The 7,552-nt window shown below is 42.6% G+C and overlaps 1 long non-coding RNA gene across 1 annotated transcript; it reads left to right on the top strand.

Annotated features, from left to right (window-relative positions):
• Positions 1-1,082: 1,082 nt before the first annotated feature.
• Positions 1,083-6,719, top strand: LOC310839411. The gene is made up of 3 exons (XR_014561492.1): positions 1,083-1,551; positions 5,601-5,709; positions 6,469-6,719. It is a non-coding gene; the product is annotated as an uncharacterized lncRNA (long non-coding RNA).
• Positions 6,720-7,552: the final 833 nt, after the last annotated feature.

Here is a 7,552-nt window from a genome sequence, read left to right as displayed (position 1 = left end):
TAGGCTAATGGAACTTTAGAACTGAAGTAGAAACTCTAATTCTGGAGCTAAGGTTAACGATGCTATTGCAGGCTCTGGGCCTGGGAGCAATTTTGGAATATCAAATCAAACCGTGTGTAATACTCTGTGCATCTTGGGATATAGAGTTAGCCCATCTTGGTATATAGTGTTCCCATATTCAACAATTTAGATCTTTTAAAGGCTATAGGGAAAATAGTGAATTTGTCTTGCCTACCTATGAAAAGGCAAAGGAAATGTTTAAAGTTCAGTTTTCTCATTTGTTGGCTGCTTGATTGCAATATTATCATGCCCTTCTCCCTGAATATTAAACATAGATTCGTTCTATCTATAGAAGTCACAAAAGAGGGTGATGCCCCCACAATTTAATTCAAAGTTGACAATTAGAGGAGTTGCACATAACATTTATTATTCTGTGATAACAGTGAAACAATACACACATATAAGAAGCAAGTCCCAATGTGTTCCCAGGGAAGTGTTCATAGGATTCAAGCCACTGTCCTAAAGCATTTCACACTATGTTGTGTGTGTGTGAGAGAGAGATTTATATGACTGTAGATAAATGTAGAAGAAGAAGAAGCTTCTAAAGCTGAACTGCCTTAAAAACAAAAACCCTGCAGTAAATCTATGCAGAACAATTCTGAATTTAAGGAAGAACAGGAGACAACACAAAGAAGCACCTGAGCAACTGGCCTTGTCTTAGCTGGTGACAATGTATTGCAGAGTTGATTCTGGTGAGATGGGGATATTGAAGTAGAGATTGGACCTGCTACATCCCAAAATGGGACTGTTTAGACTTCCAGAGTGCTCTAGACAGGGTTGGGACTTAAGCTTGGGTTATGACAAATATTTTGCCTTTCCAAAAAATATACAGATTAAGTAGTTGTGATGACAAATTCTATCTTCACACATCTTTCCCCCTGCTTCCTCTGCCAAGGCAGAATGGGGAACCTGTTTTGTCACGACCAAACTGTCTTTGATACTGAATATGAAAAGAGTGTGCAACAGACACCCCTTTATGACACGCTCACACCATCATCAGCACTAAAGGATGATAGCATCATACCAGGTAGGAGAGATGAGAGGCTGGACCAGGAAATACCAGACTGTATTCATCTTCTGAAAGTACTGCATTAAAAACCAATTTGTTGCTCTTACAGCAACTTTTGTGGCAGCTCTTATGCCTATACTTTTGTGCAGGTGCATAAGAGGAGAGCAATTAGCACTCTCTAATTGGACCCCCCCCCCAAGTTCTTCTAAGCTCTCTGCATGCTATATAGAGCACATATGATCACTAGCTTCTGAAGCTACAATTTGGTGAATATGATGGACTGCAGAACAAAACTGATAGACCGGAAGGCTCTATTTTGAGGCTTCAGACACTTCAAAAGCCATTGAACCCAATATAGATATGTGCTACAGACAGGTACATCTACACCTGAGTTTGTGCAGTTTTCTTCTGAAGGAAACATACCATAATTGTCAGTTTGCTGGTGTCAGGCTAAGACCTTTTTCCTTGGGTCATTAACATGGGTAAGACTTTGTTATGATGTCTAGCCTAGTTTGCGGCATTTATCACTTAGCAGTAACCTGATTCGATGGGGTCTGTAGAAAATGGCAGCTGAATGACAATGTTCTCTATGCTTAGCCATGGTTTGCAAGTCCAAATAGCACTGGTGGATTTGCTCCTGTCATCTTTTGTTGTCAGTCAGAATGGGGTGGAGCCATCCTTTTTATTGTTATTGTTGGATGAACACTTTTGGGGGGGGGGGTTCTATTGTATATTTTTCTATGGATTTGGCTTTTAATTGATTACCAAGGTGTTTTGAATTTTATGGATTTTTGATTCTCTGAGACCTCTTCTTGTGGGAAGTGATGAATGGCAATACTCTCTCTGCAGAGAAGAGAGAGATCCTCACTGCTAATTGCCTATTGAGAAGAGAAGGGAACACTTGGCACCAGCCAAGCTGGTAGGCATTACTTGGTGGCAAAAACATGGTGCAAGAGACCCCACATCCATACTCCTGGTGCTGGATTAGAGCCCCCCCCAAAGCAAGCCAGTCGGACGCCTGGGGCGGCACACATGCCCTGCACCCAGGGCAGGGCCGTGGGGCCTCCGAGGAGTCTGCCTGCCTCCTCCCCCTCAGCCGCCTTTCAGCTGAGGGGGAGGCAAGCAGGCAGACCGTTTGGGGCATTGTGGAGTCTGTGGGTACCCAATCCACTGCGTCACTCGCAGGAGAGATGCGTGGCTTGGGCGTGCTGCAGGCCTCGCAGTGAGTGCCACCCAGCATTTTGTCACTGCCCTTCAGTTGTGACACCTAGGGCGGCCTGCCCCTGCCACACCCCCTTTCTCCGTCCCTGCCCCCCCCCATAGCAACATTTGTGACAGCAGAATGGAGCATATTAGGTACTGTACTTTGTTTTAGCACTAGATATGAGCATCTCATTCTTCTCTGTGGGAAGACTTCAGTGTAGCACTATGGCCAATGTTCCATCAGCACAAGGATTTTTCCTTGTGCAACAGAATGCTCTCTCTTTCTCCTCCACCCTAAATCTGTTCTAGGGTGGGAAAGTCCCATTGCATAAGTGGACACCATTCTTTTCACACAGTTGTTTAGCTGAATTCCGCCTGTGAACCTTTATATACTTCTGGGAGCACGTAATCTCTCCTGACTCACTGTAGCTCTCTGAGGGCTATTATGGTAGAGAGAATTCTGTTTGTCATCATAACCTTTCTGATATGTGATGAAGTCATCGTATAAGCCACTGTTCTCATAGACATGATTTTAAAAAATTGGAACCTAGAGTAGTCAGCTTACATAAATCAATCACCTGTTAACATATACTAGGAATCTGACTCTTGTTGGATTGCGGGGGGACCAGCCAGAGGAGTGATTTTTAACAGAAAAATGACTGATGAGAAAAGAGTTAATCACCCCCACCCCACTCCTGTGTTTCCGAATCCCAGGCTGCTTTTCATTGTAAAAATCACCAGGACTTCAGTATAAATATCTGTAAGTAGCATGTCATTTACTCATGATGAAAAAAGGCATTCCAATGCTTTAGCTCTTGAGCATCGCTGCTGGAAGAAAGAAGAAATTGGCATGGTGTGTGGGTGTGGGTGTGTGTAAAAAACAGACAGGTCTTTTCTCATCAAAATCCTATGATAAACGTATATTGAGGAAATCACAGTGTAAAGCGTCACCAAGAGACAAAAAATAGCCTTGAAATCCTGAATATATGAACCTTAGCATATGTATTGCAGTGACTCGATTCACCGGGTTCTGTCAGTTGAATGACAATGTTCTCTATGCTTATCCATGGTTTGCAAGTCCAAATAGCACTGGTGGATTTGCTCCTGTCGTCTTTTGTTGTCAGTCAGAATACAAAACCAGTGTTTGTGTAGTGAATGTGTAGTAGTCGCTGGCAACAGCTAACTGGAGTGAAAGGAAAATACTTCAAATTCCCCAACAGCAGATATTTTCTTTAACAAGAAAAGGAAAAATGAAATGAAGCAGATTCCATTGTGGTACTCAAATCAATTGTTACCCATATTTCCCTTGCTTCCTTTTCCCCCTCCATCTTCTGTAAATACCCAGATTGAGGTGAATCAGCTGATTTGGAACAAGCTTTCATGTCTCTGAGCTGGTTTGCGCCATTAATAAGGTGTGTCAGCGAACCCCCAAAGCACTCTCTTTTTCTTCACAGAGAACACTTCCAGGAAAGGGGGGAGGGGAGAACAAGAAAAGTGTGACTTTTTCTATAATGAAGGTAAGATAAACAAGCACAATTGTCCCTGGACATGTTTGTTTGAAATTTGGTGTACGTCCAGGGACACCTCCCTCATGGCCCCCATTTTCAAACTGCTTGTCAAAAACAACATCAACATGTTTTTACCCCCTGCTTCAAATGGTAAAGACTGCCCTGGTGTTAGAAAGCTCCCATTTCATGTTGATTGGGTGGCTGGTAGGATGATGAAGATGTGGACCCTCCTGCAAAAATGATAATGGGTCTTTGACACCCCTCCGCCCTTGACTATTAAGGAGAAGTGAACAAGAGGCTTGGAGTCAAATAGGCTCAAATTTGGAATCATCCAGGGAGGTGTTCATAACCATATATTGAATCTGATACCAATGAATATTCACATCAAAATGTCAAATTCCCAGTAATATTTGACTTCCAATTAATTGTGCTGCCCTTAATACAACATATTTGATACTTCAGAGAGTAATATGCCAGTGTGGACTTATTTACCCTTGCTCCCATGGCTAATCTACATTTTTAAGTGCATGGCACCTTTCTGTTGTAGGCAAGTTTTCAGATCCATATTCATGAAAGCAATTAACAGCTATCATTCTCAGGCAAGACATTGTGACTTAGCACTGCATAATCACTATGGTGGTTGAGGTTCCAAAAACACTTCAAATCACAAAATTTCCACATCAACTAATCCGGATGTTATATATAGCTGTTGCTTAATGCTAAATAAATATTTGTGTCAGTTAAAGACATTTTTAGATTCTTAATACACATTTTCTTATGAATCAATATGTTATTTGGTCAAGCATGCATCTTGATCATTGTTAACAAGTATGATGATCATAACTGATGGATTTTGGTGATGGCCACTAGTTTAAATGGCTTTAAGGGGGGGGATTGGGGGAGGCTATTGTTGGTTTTCATTCCACAGAGTGGGAAGTGACAGAGACAGGATGTTTGTGTTACTGTGTTCTGTGAAATGGGATTATTGTCCTTTGTTCTTCCTCTTTGCTGTCTGATGAGAAAGAGGAAGGAGCTAAGTCAGAATGCTCCGAGTGTTTTACATGTAAATAAAGTAGATTAGCCAAAATGCTGAGTTGCTGAGGTCTGTTACGCAAGCTGCGAAGAATCTGCGGCTCCCTAAGTGTGCTGATGTTTCTTGGCATCAGTCGCTGTGATGCTCGGGCAGAAGAAAGCTTTCAAAGCTCCCAAATGATCAACCAGGAGGGAGAGAACATGCCAGTTGGGCATGTGTCTCTACCAGGGTCCTACTTGACAGTAGGATGGCTCCTGACAGCTATAGTCATGATGGCTACAGTGGTACCTCGGGTTACATACACTTCAGGTTACATATGCTTCAGGTTACAGACTCCGCTAACTCAGAAATAGTACCTCGGGTTTAGAACTTTGCTTCAGGATGAGAACAGAAATCGTGCAGCAGTGGTGTGGCGGTAGCGGGAGGCCCCATTAGCTAAACTGGTGCTTCAGGTTAAGAACAGTTTCAGGTTAAGAACGGACCTCCAGAACGAATTAAGTATGTAACCAGAGGTACCACTGTATATGAATATCACTTGCTGTGAATCACAATCAGTAGATGGCTTCTGCACTCATGCCTGGCTTTTAGACTGTCCATAGGCAGCAGATTGGCCATGGTTGGGAACAGACTATTGGATTAAACAGACCTGTAGTCTGATTCATCTGGGTTCTTTGTATGAAATGCAACTGATGACAAGATCATGAGCCAGAGCCCCCATAGTTCTGGAACCTTTTTTTAAAAAAACCCCAATTCCTGAAATTGTTTTTATTTTATTTTTCTTTCCTAGCGCCTGTTCTCAGGAAGGCACATTTTTGAAGGTTCTTGATCAGCAGAATGCAAAAAAGAAATGGAATAAAATGAAAGCTGGTTAAGTACTGCTTGTCTGGGAACAAAAGGTGAACCATACAACCATTAATCACAAAGCACGGGACCTTTGTTTGGGGCAGAGGTCACAAACTGCCAGTTGGTTTATTCCTGATTGCTTCATGGTGGTAATGGAAGTGCCCAGACAGCCTTGATCTTTTCAGTTGACCCGACCTGATCTTTTTTTGTGAGGGTTAATTGGTAATTTAAGTATACTGTACAGGTCGAATGATTTGAAGTGCATGCCATTAAGAGTGAGATTCAACACACTCTCATCATTATGAGGGATGTTTGGCTTAGAGGGAGGAAAGGCACGCGGATAGCTATTCCCAAACCTGCATTTGAAAATAAACATATAGATATAGATATTCACCTCATTGCCCTTTATTTATTTCTGGAATCCTAAAGCAGGACTACACAGTTTGTACAATATTTACATTCAAAACTGGCTTGTGAATGTGGTTTGGGACAGAAGACATTGCCTCCTATTTTTGCTGCCTTCATGGCAGTGAGGGAAAAGGGCCAAAAATGGTACAAGAGGAAGAGCATCAAGAGAAAGAGGGCTGCATGACCAGCCCTTTTATGGGGTCTCAGAAGGTCAAGCCCATCTACCTGGTCACATACAGGGGGAGGATGCTCCAGACCAGGTGTGACAGGAAGTCCTCCTGGCTGGAGCAAGAGTCCCCTCTGTGTCCGCTCTGGGCAAACAGGGAATGTTGTATTTGACTGCTTTTGTGATGTTACAAACCACACAAACCACACAGTCTTTTTGGTCTTATCCCTGTGCCCAGGATCCTAATGAGAACCGAATAGGCCAGTGGGTGGATGTGAAGCCTCAAAATGGCATTGTGGACCTGTCTTTTCCTCTGGCCTCCGAAGCAGCTGTGGAAGGGTACACCATAGTCATTGGAAGTCCACTTTTTGCATATGAGGATTCAGCAAGATATTTCATGGTGGCAGAATATGGTGAGATTTCAAGGGGAGACCAATTTGGTTGCAGTGTGTGTGTGTGTGCGCGCGTATGTGCTAACAATAAAAGGAATGCAGGCTATTACAGAGGCCAAAAATCACATCTTCACAAACTGGTGAGGCTGCTTTCGAGTAAGAGATCCTGGCTCTTGCATCTTAAAGCCAAAGAAATCTTAAGTTTTGCATAGCTTGGAGATTCTTTTTCGTTTCAGATTTGTAGCTGCTGATGTGACAATTTGAAGCAAATGAATAACGGGTGGGGAGGAGGCTGGCTCCTTCCCCATCATGCAGTTTTATTTCTGCTAGGGATGGGAGAGAAATTTGTTTAATTCACAGTGAGCCAACCTGATTCAGTGTCCCTGCATGTGCTTGCAGACTGGAACACACTATCAGTTCAAATATGCACTTCTCCAGAGTTTGTGGTGCAGTTTAGATCCCATAATGTACACACCAAAGACATATTTTGTGTTAGTAAATGCATATGTGTATATATTTTAGGGCATTGAAACAAAGTGTATTTTGTTGGAAGAATGTGTGCAAAGTGCATTAAAATGTATGCAACTTGGATGTTCATTTTTCGTGCATTCGTTCGGAAAGTCACAAAGCCTCAGCAGTAAAAGGAGCCCCTAAGGGAGGAAAGACCAGCTTTTGGAGGAAAAGAGTGAAATGTTCTCTGGCCTAGATGGTGGACAGAAAAAAACTTTCTCCCTCTGATGTGCTGGCTCTCCAAATATGAAATGGGTCACCTTTTGGAGCTGTTAAAGAGAGACAGGAAGCAGGAATTATATGCAAATTATAGATGTGGACATTCAGAGGTAGGGAAAAATGGATTTGAACATCACCTGTGTAAATGACCTTAGTTCAGGCTTTGCAATGGAAGGCAAGGATTCATTAGCTGAAAGTAGT

The sequence above is a fragment of the Podarcis gaigeae genome (genome assembly GCF_964106915.1).
Source record: "Podarcis gaigeae genome assembly, chromosome: 1".
Lineage (NCBI taxonomy): Eukaryota > Metazoa > Chordata > Lepidosauria > Squamata > Lacertidae > Podarcis > Podarcis gaigeae.
The sequence above is the reverse complement of the archived record's forward strand: the minus strand, read 5'-3'. Positions and strand labels throughout refer to the sequence as shown.